The 16,426-nt window shown below is 56.3% G+C and overlaps 1 protein-coding gene across 4 annotated transcripts in view; it reads right to left on the bottom strand.

The window, feature by feature from the left end:
• Cxxc5 (CXXC finger protein 5) overlaps window positions 1-15,774 on the bottom strand; it is a 33,214-nt gene extending 17,440 nt beyond the window's left edge. Inside the window, exon 1 of one of the 4 annotated variants that reach the window (XM_026401223.2) lies at window positions 15,242-15,774. The gene's annotated coding sequence lies outside the window, so the exon portion shown is untranslated. Of the gene's footprint in view, window positions 1-12,750; window positions 12,773-15,078; window positions 15,185-15,241 lie in introns of those variants that run through there. The other 3 variants (XM_026401225.2, XM_026401224.2, XM_026401226.2) reach the window with 3 other exon arrangements.
• Between the last annotated feature and the right edge of the window lie 652 nt (window positions 15,775-16,426).

Below are 16,426 nucleotides of genomic sequence, written 5' to 3'. Positions count from 1 at the left end.
ATTGCGAGGCTGAGGAGGCCGCGGCTGTGGCGTTCTAATTTCCCAAAGGGGCTGAGATTAATTAGCTCACACACAGGCGCAGAGAGGGAGAAGAGAGGGGGAGCAGGGGCGGGCAGCTTCAGGAGAAGAGCTGGCTGGCGCTCCCCCCTGCCCGCCCAGCAGGCAGTCAGGCGGCCTTGACAGCCTGGGTGCTCTGAAGGTCAGTGGCCAAGTCGGCTGAGCCAGCAGACTGGCACCGTCTCCTTCCCAGAATTCTCAAGACCAAGGCTGGAGGGACAGGAAGCTGGAGGACTGGGTGGGGGAGGGGCCCCCACTGTCACTGTCTAGCTAGGTGCTCTGTCCTCGCCATCTTGCTCCACCCTCAGAGCAGTCCAAAGAGGTAGGCACCATTTCACAGATGAGGATGCTGAGGCTCAGACTGAGTGCGGCAGTGACTGGCTGAGGTCACACCCAAGTTCTAGACAATGAAGGTGAGCGAGCCTGAAATGCAGGTTGCCCAACTCTAGTGTCCACCCTGCTCCCATATTCCTGTGCCATAGTAGAAGCTCAGGACCTGGGGGGACCTGAGGAGTGAATGCCAGTCATGGGTTTGTGAGTGGGAAATGAACTTACCCCTGCCTCTGAGCATGTGTAGGGTGGACGCAGTCATTTCACAGATGAAGAGACAGAGACCAAAAAGGGGAAGTGATCTGACTGAGGTGAGGAGTAACCTCCAGCAAAGTCAACCTGGCTTGGGGACCTTTAGTGAGTCCCCCAGGGCCACATGGAGCCTGGGGAATCTTTGGCTAAGCAACAAGATTTGGGGGTGGAGGGGATCCACAGGCTCCTCCTGTGTACTGAAGAGGAAGTATACACTGAAGGGAACTTTCTCAACAACTGCCTGCAGGGTTTCCCAAAGAGAAGCAAGGAGCCCCCAGCAAGGTGGGGATGGGGGAGGTGTGTGACCCTGAGCAAACCCCTAGGTGGCTCTCCTAAGCCTAGCAATGGAGTTTCCCAGAACTTGTTTGCAGATCCTTGCAACCTCAAGGGGCAACAAGCTGCTCTCAGGGGCATTCCCTACCCTCAGCCCCCAAGTGAGACATTTCCCATGCTGAAGCCATAGCCAAAGGGGCTCACCCTTCCAAGGACTAAAGGCCCCAGCAGTCCCAAAGCCCTTGGGTTCAACTTGGGGAGTGCCTCCAGTAGACAGCAGAGAGTCCTAGGACAGTTAAAATGGGGGAGGGAAAAGGGCTGGCCCAACTATGGATATGACTCAGCATGTGTGATCACGCATGGTGGGGAGCCCCTCTTCTCAGAGGCACAGGCTAAAGCCATGGAAGGGTCCATCTGGACTCCAAGAGTCAGGGTTCCTTTCCTTGCTCTGCAGTCTTCAGCCTAGGTGACTGCAGACAAGTTGCTGAACCTTGCTGAACCCATGTCTTGAGCGGTGAAATGCAGATGTCAGCCCCAACCCATCAAAGCCCTGGAGAAGACACATGCGAAACTCTTGGTTCTGGGCTAGCATGCAGTAGGTTCTCAACATATGATAGCTGTGTTATTTTTATTGTCATCATCTGCCAGCAGGAGTGTCAAGGACAGCTCAGGCCTGGAACATTAGATGGATGACCTAGGTGGTAGCCCTGTTCGAATTTAAGCTCAAAGCCAATCCCCTCATGACTATTTCCCCAGCCCCAATACAAAGGACCCCCAGCCCTCTACCCTGCAGGCCCATGGGGAGCTGATGATGGTTCCGTATAAGGAGAGTAATACCAGCTGGCCAGACCTGTACCTGTACTTCCTCTTCTGGCCACAGGAAGAACCCACCTATACCTCCTGCCGTCCTTTCCTCCTACCTCCCCAGCCCCCAACCCATGCCCGCTCTAGTTAGCACTTCTTAGATCTTCCAGTCCCAACAGCCCTAACACATGGGCAGGTGCAAAGCCCCTCACATTCTGCTAAGGCCCCATTTGCAACCTGGAAGTTTCTGCTCAAGTCCAACTTGTTGTGGCCTTGTTGTGTGTGTTAGGTTAGAGAACAGAAAAAGCCTTGGAACTAAGGTTGGCTCTTTCCCTTTTCTCCCATATTGTGAAGCCTCCAGGAATTTATCCAAGAGATAGTCTCCTCTATCCTGGGCCCAACCCATGCCCACCCAGCTTAGCCTCCTCACTCAATCAAGCACATGCAGCATTCCTATCAGACAACAGTCTTAGAGAAAGCTAAGATATTCTAAGTAAGCCAAGAAAAATTTCAGGCACAGGGTGTTGGACTCCCTGGAAGGTGTGACAAAGTAAGTACTGATGAGAATATACCCTGTCATCTACTTTTGTTGTTTCTGTGGTGATGGGGATTGAACCTAGGACCTCACAAATACTAAGCATGCACTCTACCACCGAGCTACACCCCTAATCCTCACCATTTATTTTAGGTCCTACAGCTTTAAGACAGATGAGGTTTATATCTATTTTATAGGTGACAAAAGTGAGGTCAGAAAGGTTGGCAGGCTGGTTATAATTACACAGCAGGAAGCCAGGCACCCAGGCCTGTCTAATTCAGGGTCCAAGTCAGGATGGCATCCAGTCTTGTTTTCCTCTGGATGCCTGGGTTCTCTTCTCTCCTTGACCACTGTCCAGGCCCTTAGGGAGGAGACCTCTAAAGCCAGAAGGTGGAAGTTTTCCTGGGCCCAGAATGATCAGCCCAGCTCCACACCAATTTGCAGGGCTACAGACTAAGAAACAGGGATGTATTCTAAGTCTCAGGGTGCTGGTTGAAAGGTGGGGGTGAGGGGCACTGGATAATCGGGGCCCTGGGAACCAAGGGGACAGAGAAAACCAAGAGGAGTAAGCAGGGAGGACAGACTCTTGGGATACAGTTCACTGGATCAGGGGCTCTTGTTCCTTTCCTAATCCCTGGCACTCCCCATTTCTCATAGACCCCACCTTGAATGGGGAGAGCAACTGGCCACTGGGCACTCCTGGGGAAATCAGCTTCTCTGCTCTCTGCCCCATCTACCCCACTTACTTTGCTCAGGCCAGAGCTCCCCACTGGAGGGTAAGTAGGTCCCCTAGTAGGGCCACACCAGCCTGGTGATAGGGAAAAGCCCCTATCCAAACCTTACAGAATCAGATGACATCATGGCTAAGGGGCAGGCCTCTTTTGTGTGAGCCTTAGTGGGGGAATGGAGCCTTAACCACATCAGGTGGGAACACGTATAGGTGTGTGCACCAGGATCTACTGTCAGTCCTCCTGGACCAACCCTATGGTCTCATCTGGGCATGAACTATGACCTCAGGACCACTGGCCCGAGCTGTGACAGGATGGAGGAGACATACAGCTGCCTTATTGGTGCAGGGTCTGAAAGGGCAAGTGTGGCCTCCTCCCAAGGGGCCCACCCCTGTGTAACCATGTATGTCTGTTTCCCTAGGTCTGTGCCAGTTACGCACACACCAGGGGTCAGGGTTGTAACAGTGAGTGTGCTTCTGAAGGGCCCACAACATACGTGACCAAGTCTGTGCCACACCTTGTAGAATTAAGTGTGCTCTGTATGACCATGTCTGTCCTGTGTGGCCCTAAGTGTGCCACATGTGGGGGTGCATGAGTGCGTGTTCTGCCTGCCAGGCCGCAGGGCCTCGCAGGGCTGCTGGGGATGGGGTGACTCACGTCTCCTGAGCTAATCCCGCCACCCGCCTGCCCAGCTCACCCTGCTCTGCTGGGCTCATGGCCGCCAGCGCAAGGGGGGGGGGAAGCGCGGGCAGACGCGGCAGGGAGGCTGGCTTGATAAATAACCTGCTGCTTCCCCAGGCCTTTGCGAAGGGGAGGCTGCATCAGAGAGCAGAGGGAGGGAGAAGCGGGGGAGGCAGCCCTGGCCCCCCAGGCTCCTGGCTGCCCTGGCCCCCACAGTCCAGGCTGCGGCTCCGGTTCCTGTTTCATCGAAACCTGAGCTGGGAAAAGCCTATCGGGTCATCTTGCCTGTCCCGCCGGCCGCCAGGCCCAGGCAAGCTGCCCCTCAGGGGACAAACCCGCAGCCTGGCCGCCCAGCCAGTGGGTGGTGGGTGGGGGGGAGGATATTTCTGTCCAGACTAAATGAAGCTCCAGGCCTGTGTGTGCACCCCCCATCAGCTGCTCCTAGAGGGGCCCCTCAGCTCTGCAGAACTAAATATAGCCCCCACCCCAGCAAACCCCAAAGTTCACCTCTTCCCATTGGCCCCACCCACATGAGGGTGGAGGGAAGGTTAGGAGTCCACTGTTTGACCTCAGGGCAGTGTATTCACCTCTGGGCTCTCAGCTGTGAAAAATCAAGTATTACTCAGCTCTGGGCCCCTGTCCTGTTTAATAGGATCTATTGGGAATAGACCACAAAGGCAACTAACTTGAGGTCTTTGCATAAGGATAACAAGGGCTTAGGTCCTCTCTCCACAGCACTCCAACTGCTTTTAGGCTTATAAACATGACCCCCTCCATCCTGCTTGTTCCTTACCCAGCCGGGCAATACCAGGCTCCTCCAATCTGCCCCAGCCGGACCCTGGCCAGGAAACAAGTTGTGCCAGGCTTGGGGTGGGGTGGGGGCAGAGAAGACAGCTGCTATTTCCTGGAGGCCACAGTTGGGTACAACCCGGATTCTTGCCTGGCTCCACACTCCACCAGAGAGCCCTGGGCCCTTGACAAGGTGCCCCCTTCGGGTGTTAGCACCACCATCAGACCCCAGTCAGGATAGTCCCCACTCTCCTCACTGCCTTGGCACAGGCAGGAGAAGATGCCTAAAAGGACTGGGTAGAAACAGTATCTCTGCAGGGTTCAACAGGCCTGCAGGCAGCCCCAGCTTCCCTCCTCCTGCCTGCCTGCCCACCCGGCTGCTTCCCCCAGCCCCACATGCACCAAATTCCCCACATGCCTGTCTGTCTCTGACAGCTCACGCAAATACTTGGCTGCGCGGGCACCCGCTGTTCTGAGCCCGCTGTGCCTCCTCCCCTGCCTTCCCGGGGGGCTCTGCAGTCGCAGCCAGGGATGGGAGGGGGCCAGAGACAAGAAGCTTGGTGGGCAGCAGCAGGGAAGCAAGGGCTGGAGGGACCAGCCTCAATTCCAAAGCACCACCTCAAGCCTGGGGGCCTGAGGGACCTGGGAGGCCACTGTGAGCCAACCCTGGCTGGGCAGCAGCTGCCAACGCCCCCGCTGCCCCCCGGAACCTCCCAGGAGGATCTTCCGGAGGCCTCCCACTCGCCTGGGCCGAAGAAACAGCATCTGCCACCCCCGCGGTGGCAGCTCAGGACAGGGTGGAGGGTACCACGAGGCCCCAGGGGAAAGCTTTAAAATTTGGACTATGGCCGGGCCCCTCCTGGCAGCCCTGGCCCCCCACCACACAGCACGGGAGGTGTGTTCCAGCCCTCGGCAGTGTGAAGGGCACACCCGCCCAGCTGCCAGGCCTGGGATGTCTCCACGTGGACCGAGAGGGGCCTCCCACTGCTCTCTGTCCTGCTTGCCTAGTCTCTCTCCCAGGAGACCAGAGGAGGAAACGCTTCCTGAGAACAGCTGGGATTTTCCGCTGGACACTCCCTCGCTGGCCAGCTTCTTACCTCTCCTGTCACCCCTTCCACCCAATCACATCCCATCCCATTTCTGGAGTCAAGGATTCCAGATTCCCCATTCCCCAGCATCCAGCACATATCCAGGTACAGCGCAGCCACTAAATGACTGACCTAGTAGAACAACATCCTCCATTTTGCAGATGGGTATACTGAAGTCAGGGGAGATTGCTGAGAGCTCTAAGCCTCACATTCTGGGATCTTCCTAAAAGAATGATTTAGGTCCTCTATCATTGGCTTCCCATAATTTCTGCCCAGGGAACCAGGTTGACCCCCCCCAGGTTTCTTGGGGCACTAGGGTGACTCCAAGCAGGACTTCTCAGTATATGAGGGCCAAATGCTCTGTGGCTCTTCTGGACCACTCTTTAGACTCTCTACTGCCTAAAAGTGGCCCTGGAAAAGAATCCTAGTCTTATTGTTTCTATAACGCTAGGTTGTGGGACAAAACCTCTCCCCATTGCACAGATGGGGCTGCTGAGGCCCCCAGGGGAGGGGAGCTGCAGGCAGCCATGAGTCAGAGGGGGAGCTGGGAAGTCGCCCGGCCCTGCCGGCTGTCGCTGGGAGAAACAGCCCGCATTTCCTCCTCACACTGATGCCTCGGGAAGCGTGGGCAGCAGGCAGCCGCAAGGAAGACCCCTCCTGTGCCTGCAGGCCAGGCCGTCCCTGAATCCCCTCACTGCCTGATGGCCCACAGTCCACCCCTGCAGGCAAAACTGGCATTTTTGTCTCAGGTTTTGTCCCAGGCTTGTGTCACCTGAGGGCTCCAGGCTCTATGACCTTAGGGAAGCTCCTCCCCACAGAGCATTACTGTCCCCTACCATCAAACAGAAGACTGAAACATGACGGACCATTCATACTTCCTTCCCACAGGAAAACCCATGGTTCTGTGATTCTAGAATCCCAACATGACAAGAGTCATGACTTGAAAAGCCTTCTATTACAAGGAGTTTATGATTCCAATCTCTTGTCACTAAAAATTCTAAACCACCAAGATCAGACAGCCCCAGGAAGAAAGAGGACCATGTCTACCCCTCCTACTGCTGTAGGTCCAGTCAACCAATTGCTCATCTAGCTTTTGGGGAGGTGGGTCAGGCAGGAGAGGGACTGGGTTTCTCCCATGGGGTCAACAGGAACTAACAAGAAGCTGCAGAGGGGCGGGGAGAGTCTGGGTCTGGGGAGGAGCCGGACTAGGCCAAGGGACAAGCCACCTCCTCCTGGCACACAAAACCACTGATGTCGCAGACGTCAGGAAACAAGCCTGCACCATAGCAGGAATGGGAGGCAGGGGGGCTTGACAGCCTGCATTCCCACCCTGTGGCTCAGAGAGAGGACTCTATGGGTCAGGTCAGGGCTGATCTCCCTGCTTCTCAGGTTCCAAGCCAAGCTCCACGCTTCACCTTCCTGTCTTCACCACCCACTACTTCCTCCTTCCAGCCACAGTCCCCTCACCTCCCATGCCAGCTGGCAGTCAGCCAGAACAAAGGCTCCCAAGCCCACTTGACAGATGAAAAATTGAGGTCCATGGAGAAGATAGGTCCTGCCTCACTGGCTCAGCAGACTGTTGGTCTCTAGCTGTGTCATTCAGCCCTGACCCTACTTCACTTCCCAGAACCCTCTATGGGCCAATGGGTATCCACACAGCAGTCTGTTCACCAGCACATCCCACATGCCCATTTTCCTTGAGAATACTCATCCTCACATTGAGTTGTCTGGTCATTCATCAATTCATTCCTTTATTCACCCAACTAGCCCATCAGCCCATCTCCTTGCCTCATGTCAGGCCCACTGCCAGGGGTTAGGGAGCCACAAGGGGGAAGCAGAGCAAGGCTTGTGTTCACAAGCACTTAGGGAGTCTGTTCCATGTAACCAGGTACCAGGGAAGATGCTGGAAACACCACATATATAGACCAACGCTGGCTGTCTTCATAGTGTTCGTACCCTGTCAAGGGCTCTGCCAGAACTCAGTCCCACTTGTCAGTCACAAACTCTCCCAGCCTCAGTTTCCTCCTTTCTCTAAACAGATGTTAACAGCACCCAACTCACTGGACTACTGGGAGGACTAAAGGAGGCAAAGGTCAGAAACACAGAGGCTGCCCCTGCAAGGGCTTAGGATGGGCCAGCCATTGTCACTGCCATTGTTACAATATCCAATCCTAACAGTGATAATAGTTGGGGGCTGCAGTTCAGTACAGCAGCAGCGAAATATCTTCAGCACTTACTTGGTGCCAGGCACTGAGGGTACAGGAAGGAATCACTGCCACATCCCATTGCAAGGCTGGCAAGGAGCGGGCTCAAAATATCCCTGTAAGCATCTGATGAATGAGGGAATCAATGACAGGAGGCAAGGACCTGCCTCCAAGGAAGGAATAATCCAACATGTGTGTCCATGGGAAAGGGAGTCTTTCTGCATATGTATGTGCAAGCACTCAGCTGCGCACGCATGTGTGCTTGTGTGAGGAACCAAGGGGACCAGTGATACAAGGACACAGCCACTCAAGCTCTCCCCCTTCCCCAGTGATTGCAGCTGAGTTGAGGGGACTGTGGCAAGAGTAGGGACCAGGCCTGGTGAAGAGAAGCCTGGAAAGATGTTTTGCATAATTCTGGCCATCAGATTACAGACATAGGTTAGGCCCCTGAGTAGGGGTGCACAGGAGTGTGGTGGGGGGGAGTACTGGGTGCCAGGACTCCGTGCCCTCACTGTATACCCATACCAGCATGGGCCACATGAGTTTCTCCTGACAGGCCAGGCAAATCGGAGGTCAGAGGAGGTCACAGGCAAGGGGGGAGCAGTGGGCCCAAGGGCTATGTGGGGTCTGCCAGACAGAGGAGGGCGGGCACAGGGCTCCCTGGGGGCCACCAGGCAGGCCTGGCTCTGCCCTGTTGGGGACAGCAGCTGGAGGGGAGTAAATATAGCGCGGGACGTCCCAGCCACATTCCTGGGAGGCCAGTGCAGCCGCCTGCTCACTGCTCCAAGCAGAGCAGCAGCCAGGGCTCAGAGTTGCCACTGCCCTCTTCCCAAACAAACAGAAAAATAAATAAAACCAGCTCTCACAGGGCGGCCAGCACAGCTGGGGGGAGGGGGCAGGAAGGGGTAGACCCAGGGGGCAAACAAGCAGGCAGACCAGTTGCAGAGGTTTCTGTTCCAGTGGGAAGGAGGCAGCCGACAAAAGAGGAAAATGGAGGAAAGGGGCAGAGGGACAGTCAGAGATGTCAGGGAAGGGGACAGAATCATATGAGAGATGGAGGTACAGACCGATGGAGAAAGGCAGGGAATGCAGCAGGGGCACACGCAGTGGGGGACAGGCAGGCAGACAAAGGGGGCCATGTGGGCTGGGGCAGGGGGCTGGTTTGAAGGGCCATGAAATATTAAAAAGCCCAGGCTAGTGAGTGACAGAGGTCACAGAAAGCAGGAGACTAGCCAGGGAGTGCTAGGGGACCCCGAGGCAGAAGGCTGCCCCGCCACCTCCATCACAGCCAGTCTCCCCAGCTCTCCTGCTATGAGTTCTCCTTGCTGTCTTTCCATTGAGAGAAGACAGGCTGAGGATGGGAGGGGCTGCAGGGGTCAGTGATGGGAGGGAGACCTTTGCAGTTCCCTTCCCTTGGGCTGATCTGGGCACAGCCAGCCTTCCACAGAGCTGCCAGCCACCCTAGCAAGAAAGCCAGGAGGCCTGTCAGCACAGCCACTGCCATGGGCGCCTCCTGGGAAAGGAGGGGCAGACATTCAGCTTCCCCTTCCCAGAAAATAATCAGCCAAGCCACCAATTTTCAGAGACCTGCAGGGAAGGAAGGCTGTGCCTCACAGCTCAGCTGAGCCAGCAGGTCATCCCTGGGCCTCATTACCAGTCTCATGACCTTGGTCAGCCCCCGGTCCCAGAGCCCATATCTTCACTAGTCCTATCCACCCCAGGCTTGGTGTGAGGAAAGAAAGGGCAGAGAACTTGCTGGGGCCAAGCATTTAATCCTCTCATGTGACCTCTAAGGTCAGCCCTCTGTCAGTCCCATTTTACAGATGGGGGAGAGAAACTCAGGCAAAGTGATAAACTAAGGTACACACCTGTAATTAGCAAAATGGAGAAGAAATGCTAAGTGTGAGCCAAGTGCTTTTTCTCCTTCCTATTCACTGAAAGATATGAAGAACTCATCACTATAAAAGCCTGTCTCCCTCCATGACTGGGAATGCACCTATGCGAACTTTATGCTCACCAAAAATGGTCTTGTGAGGCAGCCATTCTTAACTACCTGTTTCAGAGATAAAGAAACTCAGATTTGTAGAGATAATGCAACTTGCCAATATATCATACATCCACTGAGACATTGGTGGGGCCAGGATTTGGAGCCAGGTCTGAAGGACTTCAGAGCTACTGCTCATACACACTTATCTGGGTGGGGCCAAGGGAGGGGATTAGAAGAACTAAGTAGGAGGGGAGCTCAGTGGTCCTACTGGCTCCTAGAATGGACAACATGGAAAGGTCAAAAACAAGGTCACAACTGCTGTGCTTGGGGGTGGCCAGCAACTGCTCTGGGATCAGGAGGTAGGCAGGGCCTACTGGAAACCAGGAAAGTATGTAGCCTAGGGACTTGACTAGAGTGACCTGTCTGGTCTACCCAGAGCCCCTATATTAGGTAACATGAGCCTTCTTCCCCAGAATGGGGATACTGAAGCTGGTCTAAAAAGGGTCAATGGAGCCCCATCATTTTGATCCCTCAAATATAACCTGGACTCCAGGGTCCATGTACCAGGAATTTATTACCACCCCCCCTCCAGCCTCTAGTGCTGGTAGAAGGGGGGGGGTCAAGATCCCTCCTCTCTTCTAGTCACTGCTAGCCCAGAGGGAGGCCAGCATCAGAGGCAGGAAATGAAGAAGAATTTGTGATCTAATTGAGCTGGCGGGGGATTAGGCGGCAGAATGCAATTACAGGGGCTGGAGCTGGGCCAGGGGCACTGACACCCTGAGATGTGGCTTTGCCCAGGTAACTAGGCCCAGGCAGCATCCAGCTAGAGACACTGGACTCAGGGAGGGGGCGCAGGTGAGCAGCGGGTGGGGCCTGAGTGCCCTCCTCAGCATATAGAAGACTGCAGGATTCCAGGTTCATGTGATTCCCAGGAGCAACTTTTACTAGGAATTCTCCCCCAGGGGAATCGATGGCAGCCCCCAGACTCTCACATGAGGAGCAGGCAGATAGGCATACTCACTCTCACAGATTCTGCTCATGCATGTACACGCTTGTGTTCATGCTCCCAGGTAAGCTCCACATAACCATGTTCACTTTCACAGGGGCAGACTTTCCAACCTGCACACACACACAGCTGTGGCCCTTTGCAGCCACTGACTCCACCAAAGGGGGGGACATAAAAAACACCCATGACCTTAAAATCCTTTTATTCCCGTAATCACAGGCTGCCATCACCGTGGATACGCGCTGTCACCCCGGCCCCAGCCTGTCTCCCTCCATGGCTTCCAAAACTCCCAGCAGGCAGGCAGACGGGGAAGCTGCCCAGTTACTGGGGAGGGGGGGAGCCGGGTAGAAGAGGTTTGATGCTACACACACACACACACACACACACACACACACACACACACACTCTCTCTCTCTCTCTCTCTCTCTCTCTCTCTCTCTCTTTCTTTCTCAGGGCCTCAAACAACCAGGAAGGAAGAGACAGAGGGGCAGAGAGAGATACTAAAAGAGAAAGGAACACATAGCTACCAGCTACTGAAGGCCCAGACCACGACCCATACAGCTTAGATAGGCTTACTCCCAGATTTATAAGCATATACAAAACACACAAATACACACAACCACAACCAGACTCTCTGAATTTTTCAGGCACACACGTAGAGAAAATATACATTCCTAGATCCACAGAGACACATCCAATTTTCCAATTTACAATCTCAGACTCAGAAACATACATTGGGTTTACATGTATAATGCAGCTACACAAGCCCACATCCACAGATCCATGCATGCTCAGACTCCTGAGACACACATGCAACACACCAATTTCTAGACATACACACACAACTTAGAAACACACATATCCTGAGTCATAAAAGCACACAGGCCATCCAGTCCCACAATGCAGACCAACTGACTAGTACCACACAGCCTCATCTGTCAGCTGACATTGCCTCTGGCTTTAGCAGGCAGGTGGAGGATTGGAGATTCCTGGGTCTTTGAGGGGGCAGTCCTTTCTCACTGCCTTCAGCCTGGATGGGTGGGCTCAGCACTGGGGGGAGTCAGAGAGAGTGAGGGGGAAGTAAGGGAAGCAGAAAAAAAACTTTAGTGGGATATTCTTGTTGGGCAGTAGCGCGTGAGTAACGGGGGAGGCTTTTTGTGGTCTGGTGAGTTCCAGCTATGAGTGAGAGTTTAACTATTAATACACTTAATCAAGAACACTTCACACACACACACACACAACCACACACACAGGGCCAGGATGGGACCAGTAGGTGGGGGCAGGATTGGGAGAGCCCCAAGGGGAAAAAAATAAAAGGGAAAGCCCCAATCAGGGCCCCAGGAGGCGGGGAAGGGGGTGGAGCTTCTGCCCGGAACATGCCTACAGAGTTGGGGCAGTGATTATGCACCCCCAGAAATACATAGTATGTATAACATTTATATCTTAGGCTAATGAATGAATAAATTAACTACATATAAGCAGAGAGCAATAATAACAACAATAAGTGAGCCTGCCCTATCCCTAGCCAGTTAAAGTATGCTCCAGAGCATTATAGTTGGTAACTAGTTCTGACTGGTCACCACGGGGCTCTAGAAGTAGGCCTGAGTCTGGCTCACCTATATTCCCCCAGACCTCTACCCCATTCTGTACCCTAAAAAGTCAACTGACCTCTGCCCAGCATATATCATTCGCTTCTTTCTGAAGGATACCCCCATCTCCATTCTACCCTCCCATGAAATAGGAGGTGGGGTCCTAAATTCCCAGATGTGGGTTCTTTATCCAGATGCAACCCTGCCCCCAGACTTCTATGGGCCTCAGTTTCGCACATGCCAAAAGGGTAAAAGACAGGCAAAAAGCTGAAAAGAGGCAAAAAGTTGAGGGTCATGGTGGAGCACATGGACAGACAGCATGCTTGTGCCATCCTGGGCCCTGGATGCAGAACCCTTCCCAACAGTCCCCTCCCCTTCCCCCGCGTAGCCTAACCCAGCCAGGCTGGGTGGACATTCCAGGCCTCACGTGATAAAGAGGAGGCCGCTGGTCCTCGGATAAGTCAACAGGCTCTGTTGCAGGAGAGATAGGAGGCCCAGGCCAGGGTCACCTGCTGAGCCGGGAAAACAACTGAGCCCAAACACACATAAATAAGCCACCAAGAGTCAGTCAGCCGGCCAGCCGGCCAGCCAGTCAAGGCTCTGTCTTCTGCACAGGAACCTCTCTGCCTCCACCTTGGAAAGGAAAGTGGCTTGGGGGAGAGGGAGGCTCAAGGCTGGCTCAGGGCTTCCTGGAGAGTCCCAAGATGGGGAGGGGGGCTATATCAACCAAGCTCCCAGGGCTGACTGAAAATGCAGAGGCCAACCTCCCTCAGCTGTTCCCACCCCTTTCCAGGGGGGAAAAAAAATTAGACTGTCAACCCCCTCTCCCCCCTCCCCAAGGGGAGAGAACAATTTCGTTCTGGGAGGGGGGTGACAGCTGCAAAGCGGGCCACTCCCCCCCCCCCCAGAAGCTCCAGCTTGATTCTCATCTCGGGGAAACTGCTAAATCAACACCACGGCCGTTACGGGGAGGTAGCGCCCTATGTCTCCCCTCACGGATCTCAGAAAACGGGATTGGAAGGTGCTTCAGGTTCTAGTTTCTGGGTTCCTAGCAGCAGTTGGAGGGGGGTCTTTCAGGAGGAGGACAAGTCAATCTTAGGCAAGTAACATCCCCCAAATATCTCATTTAAATGCTCCTAATTTCAGGGACCGAACCCCTGCCAGGGGCAGCTGAGGTGGCGCCGGGCGTTCAAATCGCGCTCCAAACAAGTCCGCAGCGACTGTGTTTGCAGCCCCCGCCAGGCGGCCCCAGCGGAAAACTTGAAAGGGACTCTGTTTGCCGGCGGCCCTGGGGCGGCTCCGGAGGGGGAGAGGACGGAGGGATCACACACGCCCCCCTCCCCAGAGCTTCCAGAGCAAACGCCAGGAGCGGGGTGGGGCTGGGCCCACTACAAAACCGAGGGCTGCAAACAGGGCCGGCGGCGCAGGGAAAGGCGGGGATCGGGACGACCCCCCTTTCTGCAGCCCCCAATCCAAAGATGCGACTCTTGGACCACCCAGGATCCTGGGGGCAAAGAGGGTGAAACTGCTGAATCTCAGACCCTCGTCGCAGGAGACTAGAGAGAGCAGGTCTTTCAGGATGAGTCACTACAGAACCCCCCCAAATCCACTGGTGCCTCCTTGCAGCCCATGGCACTAACCCAAACTCCGTGTACCCCTTCTGATTCTCGGAGAAGAGGAAAAAAAGAGGTCTTGCTCTCTCATTGGATGTTTCAGCTCTTCTGACAGGTCCCGAGATGGACCCCCATTTAAAAACTGGGGTCCCTCACTTTCTGTCGATCCTACAAATAAACAAAGCCAGGCGCACCCCGCGCTCCCCGCCGGAAAACAGCCCATTCCGGGCGAGGACAACTTCCCCCAGTCAGAAAATTAACACATTCCTCTCGAGGCGGTTCAGCCCTTCGCTCCGGGGAAGCGAAGGGGAGGGGGGCTCGGGCAGAACTTCAGGGGTAAATTCGGAGCCAGAGCTGCACCGCAGGAGCCTGGGACGCATCCCCCTCCAACAGCCCTGCAGCTAGGGGAAAACCCCCATTCTCCCTCCCTGGCTTTGCACGCTATTTAGCCCACGCGGGGCTTGGGAGGCAGCCCGAAAGGCTCCCCATCGCTGTGGTGGGAGGGAGAGGCTGCGGGGCACGGTGGAAGTGGGGGTGATACTTTCACCGATTAAAAAAAAAAAAAAAAGGTCAAACTTGATCAGCCCGCCAGGCACCCCGCGGGCAGCGGGGGCGAGGAGCTGGAGGGGAAATGCAGAAGTGGCCGCCGCCTCTTCCAAGAGGAGGGGGAGGCTCAGCCACGCATGGTCGAAGCCGCTCAGGGCAGTTACCATCGCCCCCAAACACAGGGTTGTGAGTGGGGTCTGCTGCGGGGAATGCACGCCAGAGATCTCCAAGCAGTCACCCCCGCAGGCGGAGCGCCCACCTAAACACCAAGAGGTGAGGACCCCGGGGCGCCCGCCACCCCAGTGCCCACGATCTGGAGTGATTTGGAAGGGGACGGCACCTCTCAGGAAAAGCCCCAACCCCATTCCACGGCGCCCAGCCCGCCGTCCCCGACCCTAAAACCCCTCTTTTTGTCTGAACTCAGTGATCTGCGACCGAGCATACTGCAGCTTGGGGAGGCTTGGGTATAGAAGCGGCCACCAAACGTTCACCGGCGCTAGGTCTCCCAGGCTTCGCGGCTCCGCGGCTCCGGTTGCGGGAGCCCCCCGCCCTTCCCAAACACGGACCCCTCCTTCCCCGTCCCTAGCTTTCCGCACCTGAACTTCGGGGGAACCCGCGCAGCCAAACTTTCCGCCGACTTCCAGCGAACTCCGGCCCCGGCCGCGCACCGAGCCCCGGGGGAGGAGAGGGAGGTAGGCGGGGAAGGGGAGGGGGCCGGTCTGGGGGGGGGTCGGGGGAGGGCCATGGCCCGACACCTACCGGCTCTCGGAGTCGTCCGAGCCGCCACCACCGCCGTCGCCGCGAGGCCGAGGGGGAGGGGCGGGGCGGGGAGCTGCGCTCCTCTCTGGGCACTGCCGCCGCGGTGCGCTCAGCTCCAGCCGCCCGCTGCGCCTGGGTCCGGAGCCGGAGTCGCGCCGCCGCGGCTGGCCCGAGGCGGGGAGGGGGGGGAGCCCGCAGCACCTGCCCCTCCTCCCCCTCCCCGCGGCCCAAATTAAAAAACAACAAAAAGCAACTAATCACCCCGGAGCGGAGCGCGGCGCGGCGGGCGGAGGGCTCAGCGTGCAGCGCCCGGACTCAGCAGGCGGCGCGCATGCTGGGCGCGGGCTGGGCAGGGCTGGGACGCAGGGTCGGACTATTGGGTTATGAGGCTTCGCTGCTCTTCTTGCTCAGCTCAAACGCCTGCTTTCGCCGCCACCGCCGCCGCCAGTGCCGCCGCCTCTACATCCCCGCTCAGGCTTCGCCGCCTCTGCCGCCGCCGCCGCCGCCGCCGCGCGCCCGCCCGCCCGGGCAGGAGCTCTGAACGCTGCCCGGGGGCTGCCGGCAAAACCTGGACCGGACTAGCCGCTCCCTCCCCCCCCCTCCACCTCGGCTCCCCTCCCTCCTCCTGCCGCCTCCCTCCCAGCGCAGCTCTGGCCACTTGGACGCCGCAGGCTCTGAGCTGGAGCCGCAGCCGCTGCGCCTGGAGCTCCCTGCGCCGTGGCGAGGTCCGCCTAGGTTCAGCTTCCCCGCGCTCCCTGCTTCACCCTTTTTTCGCGCAACTTTACAAAAAAAAAAAAAAAAAGCCTCTCCCTTTTGTGATGCCTGGGCCTGGAAACACACCTTTCGAGAAAACCTGCCGTCCTCTGCCCCCTGGTAAGCGGGGCAAGAAGCTACAAGGATCGAGAGAGTTAGACAGCACCTCCTCCCCTACTAGGTGTGCGTTGGGCTGGGGACTTTTGGCTCAGGGCTGTGGAACCTAGGCGCGTGTTCAAAGACCATACCCTTCCCAGAGCACCTTCCTGTAATTCAATAGACACTAGGTCCACTGAGAAAAAAGGGGCGGAATTTTTGTTCCCATTTCATAGGTGAGGAAACTGATCTGAGAAAGGACATTCTGTTTCTTGGGAGGCTGGTGCCAGCCCAACCTACTGAGCCCTGGGGTTAAGGTGATGACACTGTAATGGC

The sequence above is a fragment of the Urocitellus parryii genome, chromosome 1, assembly GCF_045843805.1.
Source record: "Urocitellus parryii isolate mUroPar1 chromosome 1, mUroPar1.hap1, whole genome shotgun sequence".
NCBI classification, from domain to species: domain Eukaryota; kingdom Metazoa; phylum Chordata; class Mammalia; order Rodentia; family Sciuridae; genus Urocitellus; species Urocitellus parryii.
Note: the sequence above shows the minus strand (reverse complement) of the source record. Positions and strands in the feature narration are given on the sequence as shown.